Here is a 17,921-nt window from a genome sequence, read left to right on the forward strand (position 1 = left end):
GTTGGTTCCACTTCTTAGCTATTATGTTTAGTGCTGTAGCAAACATGGGTGTGCAGATGTCTCTTTTATATTAAATTTTATGATTAACAAGTTCATATTAAAATATTAATTTTACTGTTACTGAAGATTGTTATTTAATATCTGTAACCTTATATTCATATCTCTATTCAATTACATTTGACTTTAGCTGCTACTAAAGGTTATGTAATAATTAATTATGTAATTAATGTAATTATTTACACACTTTATCTCACAGTATTTATAAATGGTTTCAAATTGCATTATCAATATCACTAATAGTAAACAACTATGTAAAGTGTGAAGTTATTTTGACTATTATTTACAATACTTGTTACTAATACAAGATGTAGAGAGTAAGATAAATCTATCATATGCAACCAGGCAGAGAAAATCAATCTTCAGAAAGAAAATATAACAAGCATATTTCAAAAGGGAAGTGAAGATTACAAACCAGGTATCCCTAGACACCACAGAGTACACACTTGGCTTGTCCTGGATCACTGTCTAAGTTCTTGTTTTTGCATTTACTGAGACCTATTAATTGACACATTCTTGAGTATTATTAAATAGTACGTTTAGTATTAAAACACAACCATATTCCTTTGTTTATTTTTCATTGTTTTCATAACTCTTTGAAAATAATTACTTAATTGCTAAATGAAAAAAAAAGAATGTTGAGAAATTTAAGAACTAAAGTTTTTGTAAAATTAACACAGTCTCACAACTAGAAAAGCTTGGAACTCTTTGGAGGTTTGTTTAACACTATACTGATATAATTAATCATTTTTTCAAAATAAGGCATTTCCTGGAGCTGGAGATATGGCTCAATGATTGCCTAGTGCTTGCCTAGCATGCTGAAGGCCCTGGCTTCAATCTCTAGTACTGAAAATTAAAAATCAGACATTTCCTATTTGCATACATGATTTCAAGATGTTAGTTCTAAGGCTTACCTTTAGTTTTTGTTCTTGAACTACGATCAGTACCAGAATTTTGTTCTTGCAAATGATTGTTTGATCACCTGAGGATACAGAGGTGACTACATTGGAAACTGCAAAATTGTGAGAAGTCAAATTTCCCTGTTATAGTTAATCAATCCAAATAATTAAGAAATAAACATGCATAGATTATTATAGGCATTGAGCATCAACATTGGTCTGTTTTTTATAAGATCAATCTAGCAGCAAAAGTCCATGGAAAATGATCCCCAAATTTCTTGCTCCCCATACTGTACAGAAGAGTAGATCAGTCTCAACATCAAGTTTATCACATCATTGAAAGCTAAAAAGAACTAAAGCTTGCCTGTATTTGCTTCATTATATCTCTATCTCATGGAATTCTAGCAGGATTTTTCAGTCTGTACTGTAAAAACAGAAATTTATTGTGATGGATTAGTGATATCTCTATAAGAATATGTAGAACTATAGCAAACTTTAGTTTCTGATTTAAGAATTTTTGTGTGGTATATCTAACATTTTTATAGTAATCAAGACAGTAATATTTTAGATATCTAATATTTCACATGAAACGTCTATTTTTCACTTTAAACATCTTCAATGCAAATTTTGATTGTTAAATTGTACCTCAGTACATTAGGCTATTTCTTCATTTTATTTGGTTTGATAATGTTATTGAAATATTTCAGAGCAATATTTGTAGAAAATATTTTCTAGTATTTTAAAATATGCAGCTACTGAAAAATAGTTTAGAAGTTCATTATAAATGATATCTTTAAGTTTCAACTTTTTTATAAAAGTAAATAGCTACCAGCAAAATAAATAAATAAATAAATAAAGATCCTGTGGTAACTGCAAAATTATATGGAAGGTCACAGATATCAAATATAGCTGTTGCTTGCACAAATGCCTCTTATTCTCCAAGTTCATCAGTCATATTTTATGCATCAATTTCTAACTCAATTCAATAAATTTTTCTTTATGTTTAAACTTCCTACTTTTTCCTCTAGCAAACCACTATTATTGGTTATTATTTTTATTATTATCAATCTTAAAATAGGCAAACAGAATTAGAATATACTCACACTGTAATGTTTTACTATTAAGATAATAGCAACAAATATAAAAATGCTGACTTTTTAAATAATTGGAAATATGAATGTTTTAATATACTGTAACTGTAAAGAATGTATAAAACACAATCATACTGTTCGTTGATACCAGATTGAATACTTTTGAAGTGAAATAACCACTTTATTGATGAGAATCAAACTTTGTTTAGTCATTTTAGAATTAAACACCTGCAATATATTCTGATATCTTAGAACAGAACTAGGCTGAAGCTAAATTGGAGGGTTATATGATCATTTTCAGCATTATAATTTCTTGCAAAATTTGAGTGATTTGCAAAACTGTGATAGATTTCCCTGAATAGGATGATGGCAAAGGCTTTGTAGATTCAAAAATAGTTTTGCTGAGGCAATGGGAAGTAATATACTATCAGATTAGAAGCTGTTCATGTTTTACCACACCAAAGGGAAGCTGAGAAAGAATTTGCAAGTCACAATTGCAATGTCTTAATTCTCTTATGTAATTCACTTATTTCACATTTTGTTTTCCTACTTTTAATTCTTCTTCTGTCCCTGTCTGTCTATCTCTACTGCAGTGTTGGTGATTAAACCTAGAACCTCACCTGTGCTAAGCAAACCCTCTACCCTCAAATCTACTCTTACCCTATATTTTAATTCTCTTAATATCTTTCCCCAAGGAAAATATGATTGTACTTACAATTTAATGATAAATTATTGTCAATGAATAACATTAATTTTATACAAATATTTGATTGTCAATGAATAACATTAATTTTATACAAACAAATATTTGACTTTTCACTTGTTGGATGATTGGGGAAGTTTTTCCATTCTAAAATACAAAAGTATCAGGAAGAGTAACTCAAAGGGCTCAGTAGAGGTCTTGAGTCCTAGCAGATTGAGAACTAAACTGACTAAACAATGAAAATCAGTTTGCTTCAATACTATGGAAGAATTTTCCAGTATGTCTCATAAGTTTCTAACAAGGCTGTTGATTGAAACTGCATACCAATTGATTTCACATTGCATTGTCTATATTTGTGGACTTTATTTATATCAACATTGTGTTAAAACACCATTTTTCTGGAATACCAAACTCAAAGTACTTTAGATCACTTAAGCAGTGACAATATGCTGGGATGAAAATAGTAATTGCTACATAAATGTTTACTGACTAAATTATTGAGCTGTGATAAAAATTCTAAAATAAAAGATAAATTGTATTAAATATTCTTAGGACAATTTATATAATATTTGCCCTCTATGAGCAACTGTATTCCCTGTGATATCAACCAGATTTTCCATTGATAATAATATACCACACTTATACAATATGTTAAATGTGGCAAACGAGCCCAAATAAGGAAATGAAAACTAGACTTTAAAATATGCTGCTTCTTTAATTTTTAAAAATCATAGCCATTAGGCCTTTGAATATTTAACAACACAAGACCTTATTTCATAAGCATATTTTGTACTTTCTCTCAAGAATCATAACCATGTTTCTTCTGTCTGGTGCCCAAAAAAGTGGCCTCATACATGGTTCCAATATTTGTAGTGTTTATGATATGATAAGGTTCCTAAGTGAGAAATCAGAAACTTCATCATTAAGAGAAGCAGAGTCTCAAGTATTTTTTCAAGTAAAGATAAAATCATAGCTTTCTTTAAAACTTCACAGCTTAATCAATGGCTAACTTTTCATAATTGTAATATGTAATTGGCAAAATTTGAGGCATAATTTGTTTCTCTCTACAGGCACTGGGAAGTATACAAGAAAGCAGTCTTCTCAACTGAAGTAAGACTCAAGAGTGTATCATATTCCTTGACTCATTTAAATGTAGACCTAGTCAAGATTTTCAACCAATCAGGGTTTTAGTTTGAAACCGTATTTTCACTTGAAATTAAATTGAGACAACTAAATCTTTTTTATTGGTGCTTAGTACAGAATTATGGGTTTCTTTAAAAAATATTAATATATGCATTAAAAGCAAAATTCTCTCTCCAATACCTCTCCCAACCTCCCATCTTCCCTTCCCCTGTTCTCTTTCCTGTAATGGTCTTTCTTCTGTTTTAATGCATCACTTTTTCTTCCTTTTCCCCACTCCGGCTTCCACATACAAGAGAAAGCATTATATTTTTCTGTCTGATTCTGACAATTTTGCTATTATGATCTCCAGTCCCACCCACACTTTTGTGCAAATGACAAACTTCATTCTTTGTTGTGGCTGAATTAAACTCCTTTGTATATATTTACCACATTTTCTTTTTTCATTCATCTACTGACAGACACCTAGGCTGGCTACATAACTTGGCTATTGTGGATTTTGTGCTTCTGTAAACATAGGTATGGATGTATCTCTAAAGTATGCTGACTTTAATTTTTTGGATAAACATCAAGAAGTAATACAGCTGGATCATATGGTAGTTCTATTTCCAGCTTTTTGAGAAATTCCCATGCTGATTTCCATGGTGGCTGTACTAATTTACATTCCCACTGACAGTGTATTAGAGTTTCTTTTTTCCACATTCTTGCTAGCATTTATTGTTATTTGTATTCTAAAAATTGTCATTCTAATAGAAGTGAGATGAAATCTCAGTATGGTTTTGATTTGCATTTCCCTGATGGCTAAAGTTGTTGGATATTTTTTCATATAATTGTTATCCATTGGTACCTTTTCTTGAGAAGTGTGTGCTCAGATTCTTTGAACATACTGAATGAGTCATTTATTTTTTTATTTATTTACATATATATTTTAGTGATGTGGGTTTTTTAGTTCTTTATATAGTCTGGATATTAATTCTCTGTCGGAAGAGAAGTTGACAAAAATTTTCTTCTGTTCTGTAGATTGTCTCTTTGTTCTGCTGTTTCCTTTGCTTTGCAGAAACTTTTAAATATGGTGCCATCCCATTCTTGCTCCTGTTTCCTGAGCTATAGGAGTCCTATTCTGGAAGTTATTGCCTGTGTCTATATGCTGAATTTCTCCCCCATTTTTTTCTTTCAACAGTACCAAATTTCTGATCTAGTTCCTAGGTCTTTGATCCATTTTGAGTTGACTTTTTTACAGGGTGAGAGATAGGGATATGGTTTCATTCTACTGATGGATATCCAGTTTCCCCTGCAACTTTGTTACAACATCTCTTCTCTAGTTATGTTTTTCCCCCTTTTGTCAAGAATCAGATGACTGAAGCTGTGCGTAGGTTTGTATCTGCTATTCTGTTCTATTGGTCTACATGTCTGTTTTTATGCAGCACCATGCTGTTCATTTTACTATGACTGTGGAGTGTAATTTCAAGTTGGGTATTGTGAAGAGGAAACTCAATCATCAGCTACTTTAGAGAGATCTTGAGATGCAATAATACTTGCCCACTGACAATGGACAATAGATACACATTTAAAACTTAGAGACAAAAGACTTCATAGTCCATTATGTATTTTCTCAGTCACAAAATTGAAATGCTTTAGAAATTGAAGTATAGAGGTTTCATGCTTATTAAGAAAGTCCAAAGAGTGACAGCCCAATGAAATGCAACTGGTTCTGAGGGGAAAACCACCCTTTACAAATGTTGAAAGGTTTAATATTTTTTTTTTAAATTTACTAAGAAGGAATACTTGTGAAGATCCTAAAAAACCTATTTAGTAGTTTAAAATCCTGCTTATGGATGAGTGCCAGTAAAATCAATTCTTTCTGATGTTTTAGTAAGTTGTTGTGGTGGTAAACTGTAAGCTGGACAGAGGAGAGGTCACAAATGTATAATTATTTTTTCAGTTTATGAGACCATAGGGTTTTCTTGCTTGCATGAGCAATTCCAGGATTCAGTAATTTGGCTGTAGTTTGGATTCTTAATTTCCTGCCAAACTTCATGTTGTTCAGAACAGGCAAAAATACATCTATTTTGACTGTAATTATGCCAAACATTTTTAACAGCCTATACATAAGATGTGAAGAAAAAGTGAAAGGGAGATTCTTACTTAATTCAGTTGAAGACTTAATTAGAGTTCAATTCTATCAGGCATTTAACATTTCATTTTATCTCATTTTTTTCTTTTTTCTAATAGAAAATAATGGCATACCAATTGTATATGATTATGAATAACTATTTATGGACTAGATCTTGCCTCTATACTTAATTATATTTTGTTCAGAGGTTAATATTACATTAAAACTGTAGCTTTTATTTGAATCTATTCTTAAAATTTTCCTCTCTCATTAGAACTTATATTGCTGGTTTATAGATTCTCTTGTTTGTAATCTTCTCTATTTCTATTTTCTATTTCTAGGTCTATTCTCTGGTGAATTATTCTTAATGAATTTAAAGGCACTTAGGGGTACAGGGAAAGAAATAATTTATTCTTGCCATATGCTGAAGCCTTTGACAATGTATTTACATGCTAAATAAAAACATGCCATGTAGTTTGGGATTCTTATAAAACATTTGAGTTTCACTTAGTTTGTCTCTTTGGCCTTTACCCTGCTACCTACTTATTTTGCTACAGGATCCTCATAATTTCCTCTATTCTACCTGTCTCAAGTGAAACAAATGTCTTGAAAACAATTATGGATATTCACCATGAACACAGTATTATTTGTTTCCTTTTATTCTGAAAAAGAATGTATAAACCTTTCTTTATTTACAAATATCATAGAATTAATGCATTTTATATATCCAATAATAAGGTACATGAATGCTAAGACTAGATTCATAATTTCCATTAACACCCTTACTTCACAGCAACCTGATTTCTGTAAACCCTAACACAATTCTGGGCATAATTGTTTTCATTATTTAATAATCACTTCTAAGTACTTCACAACTTTACTTTAAATTATACTAGACAAGTCTATTCAAATTTAAAAAAAACATAGTTGCTTTTATATTATTATTCCACATTACCTTGGAATGAAGTCAATATGATATTTCACAAATTGAAACCATGCCTTGCTAACATGTTCTGATATGCCAACCAACAAATAGATTCTTATTTTTATTCATGGGATTCTGTAACCAATAACTGGTTGGTAAAGAATGTGTTGAAATCAATCAAGTAGTAGATACATGCTCAATGGATGGATAGGGAGAGTCACTAGGTCTGCTCATAAATTGCACTTTCCCTATAACAATAGAAGCTATTTTTTTTTCATTAGAGTTCCAAATATCTCAGGTTTGGGAAGCCTTGAGGTAATATATGCAGTGAAGAATATTACTAGACACTGGGAAACAATAGGCTTCTATCAATCAACATATATTTGAATATGAACAGCTTTTAGGAAAGCTTTGGGTATTTTTTCTTTTAGTGACATTGATGTTAATTAAGTATCATAATTTAATGAAACCCCCCAAAAAAGATTGACATTTGTACAATTAGTCTTCACGTGGCATGTAAATCTGATCCTCTGAATCTGAATTTCAGAAAACTGTTATTGCCATTATACACACAGAACTTTGACACCAGCTCGGCTTCCAAGTCTCCCATTATATCCCTAAGCATAGTGACATAAAATAAATGAAGTGAGACAAGGCTTCAGCTGCAATCTTGCTTTACTCAACTGCGAAGAGTATATAGAATGATTGGGGACACCATTAACTCCAGCATGGTTTGCTGTAAGACCAGGACAGCCATGGTGGAATAAAAAAATAATTTGTAATGTGTCTTCCTTTGTATTTGCAAAGGCTTTTACATAAATTATCATTTATCCTAGACTCAGATGATTTTATTGCTCTAATATGCCCTATATCCACTAATTATTCTACTGGAGAACTCACTCTACCTGATTTGTTAGTTTTCTTTGGTTTTGAAAAATAAAAAGCTGGGCTGTCCTAAAATAACTACTAGGCAGAGAGTAAGATCATTGTGACTGGCTTGGTCCAATGTCTCTCAACTTCATCAGGGAATCCACTAATGAGTTTGAGATGTGAGATACAACTTGTGGAATTTTTAACTACCATTTGCTTAATTGTGAAAGGGAATAGAACAGACAAAGCTAGAATAGGAAGAACAGAACAGCACAGTATGAATTGCATTTAGTGATTTTTCAATTGTGTGTGTGTGTGTGTGTCTGCATTCAATTACAATACAAAAAGCACATGAATTGACTATTATACAATTGTAGGTTGAAGGTAAGGATGTTTGAAGAGAGCTTGCTTATTCTAAACAAGACTGACTCCAAGATACAAGGTAATACCCCCAAAGTACTTAACTGCTATTAAGGGTAAAGAGTGAAATGGATAATAATAAGATAGTCATAATGACAACTATTTGGAATTATAACATTATCCCAATTTATAATCCTTCTTCTTGAGAAGTGGGGTGAGACTTGTGAATATGAGATTATTCCTTGATTAAATTAAATTAAATGACAAAGATAATGGAATTTAGCATATCTAAGTTTGTTTGTTAACAACAACAAGAAGGAATCTTTCATGATTCTAACCTAACCAGATAAGTACTTTAAAAGAGGCTCTTTATTTAAAGATAAGAAGCAACAGTAGACTTGTTCCTATAGGCCTGGAAAAATCAAAGTGCATGTTATGTTGAGAGAAGAATGGATGACTTCTAGGGTTAAGGGCTTCCAGACTACAACTACAAGGAAATTAATGGTGTCAAACAACCAGAGAGTTTCAAAGAGGACTTGGAGCTTAAGAGATTGCAGCCCCAGCCAATACCTTCATCTTAGCTTTGTGAGACCCATAACTGAGGACCCAGCTAAGCTTGGCCAAATTTCTGACCTAGAAAAAACTGTAAGATAATAGATGAGTGGTGTTTTAAGTTAATTTTTTACATAGCAATAGAAACAAATACAGTTGTCTATGCAGATTCCAGGTGCATGGCACCCCTTTTCTTTGTCCTGGATCCCACATCCATCTCCATGGGAAGACAACATTTGCTGTACACTCTCCAGCTAAGTTTCTGCAGCCAAAACCCATCATTAGTACAGCTCCCTTCACACCTGCACAACATGTCAAATGAGTCTTTCCTCATCTGGCTTCTCATTATATGCCCAAATCCTTTTTAAAAACAGAGAAAAATACATCTGGGTAAGAAAAAGCTTTCAGAATATAATCCTCACAGCTTTGTAAAGTAGATATTAACCTGTTTTGCAGAAGTGATCACTAGGTCTTAAAGAGAGGTTCAAGGATTTTTATTTTTAGACACACATACCTACTTTAGCTACATCTTCTACCTCCAGAGCAGAATTCTCTTTTTTTTTTTTCATTAAAGTTCTCAAAACAACAAGAAATAAAATTTGTTTTATTGGAAAGCAATTTGAAGTGAGATCAGTTATGTGAGTTTCAGCAGTTACTTATTCTGGCTGAGCCTCTGTGTGCACATGCCCTCATCTGGGAAGTGTGTGTATGTGTGTGTGTGTGTGTGTGTGTGTGTGTGTGTGTGTGTTTGCATGTGCACACGTGCATGCATGTATATGTGAAGAAGAGAGACAAAGAGGTTATTATCCCTCCACTTAAGAGTTATGGAAATTAATGAGATGACTACTAAATACATATTTTAAAATTAATCTCTAACAGAATTCTGCAAGCTCTCTTAATCATGTAAAAAAAACAGTTTATAATTTAATTTCAAAATTAAAATGGACCAATACCCCAGCAATTCAGTAAAATGTCTGCAATGGAATTTTTTACTAACTGAGAATTTAGGATGATTTAAATATAATGAGACCTGAAATTAAAAAAGGATAAAGGAATAATCTATGCATACTAATGGAGCAAAGAAGATAACTGGAAGAAGTTTTAATATTTTCAAATATATATTTTGTATTATTTAATATACATTAATCTTAAAAGGTTTAAAAGATCTTTCTCTAGCAAATTTTAATTGAATAGTATTATGGATATTTGTGCATATATCTGTATTGAGAATAATTTTTGTATCTAACTGAAATTCACTCCCTAGAATTTATTTATCTCATTAATGAGTCTCTTTATCCAAAGCTAAAAGCTATGAATCAAAAATATTTGAATGTGTTAAAACCTATCAAAATATCTGTTGGGTGCAGTGATACATGCCAATAATCCCAGAGATTCCAGAGGTTGAGGCAGAAGGATTGCAAGTTCAAGGCCAGTCGCAACAATTTGGCAAGACTCTACCAAAATAAAAAGTTAAAAGCTGGGGATGTGGCTCAGTGGTAGACTGCTCCTCTGTTCAATATCTAATATCATAATAAAACAACCAAACCACATACACATATGTCAAAATGTCTCCAGCATTTTTATGAAAGCAAAAACTATATATTATTCTTGAATAACTTTTCCTCTCTCTAGAGAAACTCAGTTCTCATGGATGAAAACTGTACACAAAAAGCATCATTTGGCAATCTGAATTTAAAACTAGACGATCCATGACTACATATCTAAACAGGCATTGTGTACTTACTGCACACATCTGAACTACATGTAATCTAACACTCCTAATAGTACAGTAATAGTTAAACTACGGAATCAACCTAGGTGCCCTTCAACAGGTGAATGGATAAAGAAAATGTGGAATATATGCACAATGGAATATTACTCAGCCTTAAAGAAGAATGAAACTATGGCATTTGCCTATAAATGGATGGAGCTGTAGAATATTATGCTAAGCGAAATCAGCCAATTCCAAAGAACCAAAGGCTGAATATTTTCTCTGAAAGGCAGATGCTAATTCACAATAAGGGGTGAGACTGGGGAAGAATAGAGGTATTTTGGATTAGAGAATGAAAGGAGGGGAGGCAACATGGGGTAAGAAGGATAGTAGAATGAATTGGACATTATTACCTGATGTGCACATTTGATTACAAAACTGGTGTAACTCTACATTATTTACAACCAGAAGAATGAGAAGTTATACTCCGTATATGTATGATGTGTCAAAATGCATTCTACTGTCATGTATAACTAAATAGAAAAAAAAAATTTAATGTATAATCTAGGGAAGGAAAAAAAACAAGGATATAAAATTTGGTTCTCTATAACTCCAAATTTGGAAGCACAAAACAAAAACTTTTTACTATCTCACAGCTTCTGAAGATCAGAAATGCAGGAACTTACCTGCGTAACTTACCTGAGTGCCTGAGGTCACTCAAAAGTTTAAACCAGGTGTTTGACTGGAGCTACAGTCATCTCAAGATTCACTGGAGAGGATTCATTTCCAATGTAACAAGGCACATCTCAGTTCCTCAATGAGTGAAACTATCTAAAGATTGTCTGCATATTTGTGATACTGATTTCCTCCTAGAGTGAATGATTTGGAAGAGAGAGAGAGAGAAAGAGAGAGAGAGAGAGAGAGAGAGAGAGAGAGAGAGAGAGAGAGAGAGAGAGACCTATAATATTCTAGAAATAAAAAACTTCATTATAATCTAATATTGACTTTCAATCACTTTGGCATATTCTACAACATAAGAGCATCACTAAGTCCAGTCTGTACTCAAAGGGAGCAGAATTAACCCCTTTTGCTACAGGATTATCAAAGAACTTGTGGGCATAGCTTTAAAATTACTACAGTTAGGTACTGTGGTAGTTAGGTACTAGTCCCATCTACTTCAGAGACTATAGTGGGAGAGTCATTTATCTTTATGAATTTGAGACCAGCCTTGGCAGCACAGAAGGAATCCATCTCAAAACAAACAAAAAAGCAGAGGAAAATGTGTGCAGATAAACTTACTACAGTAAATTATGCATGACTATTTATAAAAAATTCCTTAACAGTGGTGTAGACAAAGCATTCTAAGAATTTTTTGGTGCTATAGAAGAACAAGTTAAATTCATGAGGTGAATAAAGGTATCATGAAGAAGTGGCCATTGATGCTCATTGATAATTGAATATTTGAGGAAAATGTCTTTAGGCTGAACAAACAGAATAAGAACACAATAAAGTACACTCAGTGAGGAACTGAGATGTGCCTCATCACATGAAAAGAATGGGAAATAGTTTGACTAGGGTAATTATGTGTAGGGAAGAGTATTAGGATTGGCGACCTGAGGCTGAAGGAAGAATGTCACCAATTTCTGTACTTCCGCAATTTATAGATGGACAGAAAGAAAAAAACAATACTCTTCAAATACTCAGAGCTTAATCAGCATTGCACTGCTCCAACAGAAAGTAAAGCAGCAGCTGTGTGAGATGTGATTCGGGATTTCATCCAGCTGTCTAGTTCTCAGCATCCTTACAAGTTGCATAACACTAGAGTAGAAGTATCTTTCCTTTCAACAAGACAATGTCTGTGCTTTCCCATGGGACATTCACCCTAGCTAAGATTGGACCCAGTTACAGATCAAGGAGTTGTTGTTCATTTTATTGTCTAAAACATATCAGAAGTATGACAAATATTTTTATGGTTTCTTCTATTGAACAAAGTACTTTATTAAAGTACATATGTTTGGATAGCCTTCTTCAATGGAGACTATGCTAATACATAAAACCAGGCCAATAGGTTATTAGGTAAACAGATATCTAAATCCAGGTATGGGGCATTAGAGATGGAAGCAAAGTAAGAGTCAAATGAGTTTATCCACCAGATTGAACCTTTGTTTAAACCTCATTAATGACAAACTTAGAGGACAAAAAAAAAAAAAAAAAAGAAGGAGAAGAAAAAGACTGGTCACCACAGTTCAGAATTCTCAAAATTAAAGTATTCCTCCCATTTTTGAAGGCAAAAGGGATATTCTAATCAAAGTCCATATAGAAGTAACTGTAATTGAGAAATTAAGTTCCTGAGAACTTTAATAATACATGACCCTTTAATATCTGACATGTTATCTGATCATTCACCATAACAGCATAGAGGATGCAACTGCTACACACTTTTCTAACAGAAACCAGAAAGCCTCCAATTTTTGTGATGGCCAAACAGGGAACATAGGGGTCACCATATCAGATTTCTTACCTGCTTGTTTAATACATAGTCAAGAAATACATTCTGACAACTTCAAAAACAATATAATTATTTTTTTGGAGTTGAGAATGACATAACTATTTTATCATTCTACAAATGTAATAAAATATAGAATTTATCTAGAGAGAAATTCTACCTTGATTTTCAATTAGTTTAACCAAAAAGGATAAACATTATTAGTCATGATAATTTAAGTAACCTCAATCATTATTCATTACACTACTTTGGGGATCATTTGTGCTTTTATATTTTGGATAAATAAACATGGCATAAAACACAGGTCTTTTATTCTTGTGCTAGCTAAAATTTGTCTATTTCATTTGCACAGTTGAAGCTGTAATTTTTAAAGATGGACAGTAAGTGTTAATGAGGTAAAAGAAGTTGAGATAAAGGAGAAAATATGTGCTTAGATTTAATAAAATTATACTGTATTCTTTTAGCAAATATCTGCTAATTCTTAGTGCTAATGGAGATTGTTGTACTCATGATAAATTTCTGATACTGACTGGTCACAGTCAGTCCTTAAAGGTTATCTTTCAATCCATATAATACGTACACACATTCCAAGGAGGCCCTATTTTCCCACACTTGTAAGATAAATTACTATTGGATTTATTTGTGTTTCTTTTCCTCAGTCACTTATAAGTTTGAACTTATAGTTCTTGCATTAACTTTTGGGAAGCAATAATTAACCCAATACTCTGACACTGTCACTGGGGTCTTAATGCCATGTCTCTCGTCCTACCCACACAGTGCACTTTTTCTCCTGCTTGTTTTGCTGTTTTTCTTTAACAAATTACTCCCCAGTTTTAACCACGCTGCTCTGGAAATCATTCAACTCTGTTTAAATGGTTCCACCAGTTGAATGCAAATGCTTGGTTTAAAATTTCACAGGTTCTATTTTAAAAAGATGAAATCTAACTTCCTAAGGGGGAAGAAAAAAACAATACTCAATAAGGTATATGGAAAGATTGTTAAGACAGTTGTTATTAAAAACCTTTCAATATACACCCCAAATATCTTCCTTATAGCCTAGTTCTTTTCTTGAAGTTGCTCATTTTTCCAGTTTGTCATTCTCATAATTGCTTTAAAAATTTAGTTCGTGTATCATGTCAATCTCTAAAATGATGAAATCATTTTAATGATATCTTTTAATTTTCTATTATTATTTTGACACAGTATATTCTGTATCCTTTTAGAAATATCACACAAATCTATAGAAACATCTTTTGGTAGACTCACCTTATTCCAAAGGAGGGTAAAGTTATAGACATTTCCAACTCATCATAAGTCATTGGCATTCAACCCTGCAGTTGGAATGCATTCCCAGGCTTTAGTTTCAACTCAGCACTTTCCTAACAATACTTCCTAAATTCCAAATGCTTCTCAACAATCTGAAAAACTCATCTAGCTTCTTGTCTTAAAATGTGAATTATGAATAGTGCTATGAACTAAATTGTGTCCCACAAAATGTATATATTGAGGTCCTCTCCCATAAGATACTATTTAGTGATGGGTCTTTGCAATTAGGGATAGATGGACTCATGAAGGTCAGGCTCCCATGATGAGATTAGTAGAGATAAAAGAAGACACAAGAGAATTGCTCTCTCTCTATCACGATAGGACACAGGGAGAAGGTGGCTGTCTGTAAACCCCAAACAGGGCCTCATCAGGAGTTGTATTAGCCCTAATCTTGAATTTTCTAGTTTACAGAACTATGATAAAAAAATGTTTGCTCCTAAGCCAGTAAGTATGGTATTTTCTTTTATAGTAGCCCAAGCTGACAACTGCAAATAGTTATACAAGTCACAACTTTATAAATGTATTAATTTAGAAATACCACCCTCTTTTGCTCTCAATTTTCCTCATACTTGAATTCTAAAAAGATTATATTAGGCTAATTCATGCTAATTACATTAATCTGTCCCTCATTTTGTTTTAATCCCTCTTATTTATGGAATAGTCACTGTTTCTAGTTTTCCAGAAATAAATTATTTAATTATTGTAATTTTTGCACAAGTAGGTAAATAACATTGAATCAATAGTCAGTTAAGTAAAATGCACAGATACAAGAGAACCACACACACAAAAATCTTGGTTTTTATACTAATTAAATTAGGAAAGTTATTCCAGTTCAGAAACTAATGTCCAGAAGATATACTATCCTTTGCACAAAATCGGATGGTATCCTTAGTTAAAAAGCAAGTGAATGTTCACAAATATGGGTAAGTCCTAAAGAAAAACTAAACATAAAATGTTGTTATTTATTATTGTCATTGTTAATATTCTATTATTGCCTAATGTAACTGAATTATTGTCTCATTGTGAGAATTACATGTTCATAATCATAAAACAATGGACCCCTATTAAAGGTTTGGTTCTCTAAATCAAATATTTAGTTAGGGTTTGGGATTTAAGATGGGACTTACATCACTGACAGGAAGGACACTAAAGCAGGACTAAAAATAAGAGATCAGATAGTCCCACACATGAAAAAGATGACCAAAGCTGCCTGTCAGAGTTGCCCTTGCTTTGGGTCAAAAGACCCAAACTTTTTCTCCTCACCTCATTCAGTAATAGAATGGGGGCAAAGCAGCCTCCTAGAGATAAGGCACATCCTAGAAGTGCCAAGGGCTCAGGGTGTCTGTTGGCAGCACTCCCCATGATGAGCGGGATCAGGTTGGCACATTTCAGGTTTTAGCAAAACACCTGGCTAATAGAGATTACTCGTTACCATTGCACTGTGGGTAAATGCAAATATTGTACACCTTGAATTATGTTCTCTGTCAGAGTGCCTGAAAAAATATAATATGCTGAGCCTATTGAGGTCATTGGGACGCCTATGGCCACTTTCTGTGCCATGTCTATATGGAATCAGCCAGCCCAAGAGGGGCACCACCTGTCTGCTGTTCAAGAAACTGATTTTAACTGTGGAAGACCACTGCTTATCTGCTGATCACAGCCTTTGTTCCACTGACATCCGTTTCTCCCACACTTTACCTGCAATGAATGGCACAGGGAAGAAATCTTAACACTGAAGTGCTTTTTTTCCTTTGGAAACAGTGCCCAGGTTATGGATTTCATGATTACTACTAGACATACCAGATGAACTGTTTGGAATACTTGAATCTTAAATATTTATTACGGGAAATCTTCTTAAAAGTTGGATTAACCAAAGGGGCGTCTTGTCCTGGCATTATATAATCATAACCAGAGATGCTGAATAAATAAATCAATAAAATGGGACTGCATATTAAAGACAATAAGCAGGGTTTGTTTTAAATGTTTGCCCTATAGCCAGGCTTACTTTAAGCCAGCATGTGAAAGATTTTGTGATTAGGCCCCAAAGCACAAAAATACCAATTAATTATGATGATTAACTATGTCTTCATTAGTGGTCTATAAATAAATCATGCAAAGCATTATGCAGTCAGCTATCCTGGAAAAATATTCTTCTAGAGGGCTGTGAAACAGCTTAATTAATTATAAATGCTCTGTAACTTATCACATATTATATTTTGAAATGTTAAAGCATACATATATACACATGTTATATAGTGTGGAGGTATTTGTTAGACTGTTTCAGTGTGTCTGTATGCTACTTAGCACTAAAATGCTTTCCAGAATCGAGATGGAAGTTTGTTAAGAATCTGTATTTATTGTTAAAAGTAGAAGTGTGACTTAGAATGCTTATATTTCCAATTCCTTGCATGTTTTCAGATGACAGCATGTTTCCCTTTGATATTTAACTTCTGTGCTTCCAGAAATGCTTTGTGAATGTACTCTTCTCTAGCACCGCCTTCCATCCCTGCTTTCAGTATATTTTCCTCATTAATTTGAAAGGATTTCTTCCTGAAAGTGTTACTGTTTTAAGCACATTTTAGTTGTACTTGTAATTAACCCTTTTGTGCAAGATGTCCTCCATTCACTCGCAGATCCTGCCCCTCATGCCCGCTAGATCACCAGGAGACTGACCTGTATGAACTGCAACAAGTGATTCCCTTGCCCTACAGTTTCCAGGTGAGCCTGGTCTATGGGGATCCCTGGCAGGAGATTAAAGGTAGGGAGGGAGATTTATTTCCCTACTTCTTTTCCTGCAGATTGAATGTGTAGCTCTGCCAAAGGTCACAGTTCTTGACAAGTGATTCTTGTCACACAGGTCTCCCAATAGGTTTTAGTCCTTTCCTAACTGGCCCAGGGGTACTGCATTATATCTTTTGATTTCTCTACCCTAGCATTGGTAGGAAGTCTATTTTATTAAACTCATCTCAAGTTACTCAACTTGAGTACTTAATCTGCAGTCCTTGATATATGAATCTTTTTGTAAATTATTCAAAAAATAGTGTAAAAATATGAATATCTTTATTGGCTGAAAACTGGAAATATAGCTAACATTGGCTTAAGCACTTGGAATTTTTGTTTTCTCTGGGTCAGTACATCACATGAAGAGACACAAGCAGAAACATATACTTTTCACAGCTAGTTTTGTTACAGCAGCAAATCCAGAACTTCACAATCTCATCAGGCATATTTTTGCATACACTACCATGGGAACAAATTTGTTTCATTTGGGTCCAGTGGGAATACAATCAAATCAGTTATATTAACACATACAGTTTTATGGAAATAAATGTGAATAAGGCATTAAAGAATTAAAAGCACAAAAGAAAAATATGTTAATATGGAAGAAATATTTATAAAAATATAGTAGCCTCCTAGGGCTCAGAGTTTAAACATAGAAGAATGGACATGGTGCCCTACAGCTAAAGCTCAGACCTCAAAGAAAAGACATCGCTTTCACCCATGCTGATGTCTCTTACTTTATAATATTGAGACCCAGACCTTTGAAGGAGGATGTTGAACCAGAGCAGGAAAGGAATCCTTCAAGAGTATATTGAGATAGGTTTGGCAAACATGGAAAAACTGCAAACTTCTCTATCTTTGGAGCTTACTCCAGTGTTTTCTGCTCA

The sequence above is a fragment of the Sciurus carolinensis genome, chromosome 7, assembly GCF_902686445.1.
Source record: "Sciurus carolinensis chromosome 7, mSciCar1.2, whole genome shotgun sequence".
NCBI classification, from domain to species: Eukaryota; Metazoa; Chordata; class Mammalia; order Rodentia; family Sciuridae; genus Sciurus; species Sciurus carolinensis.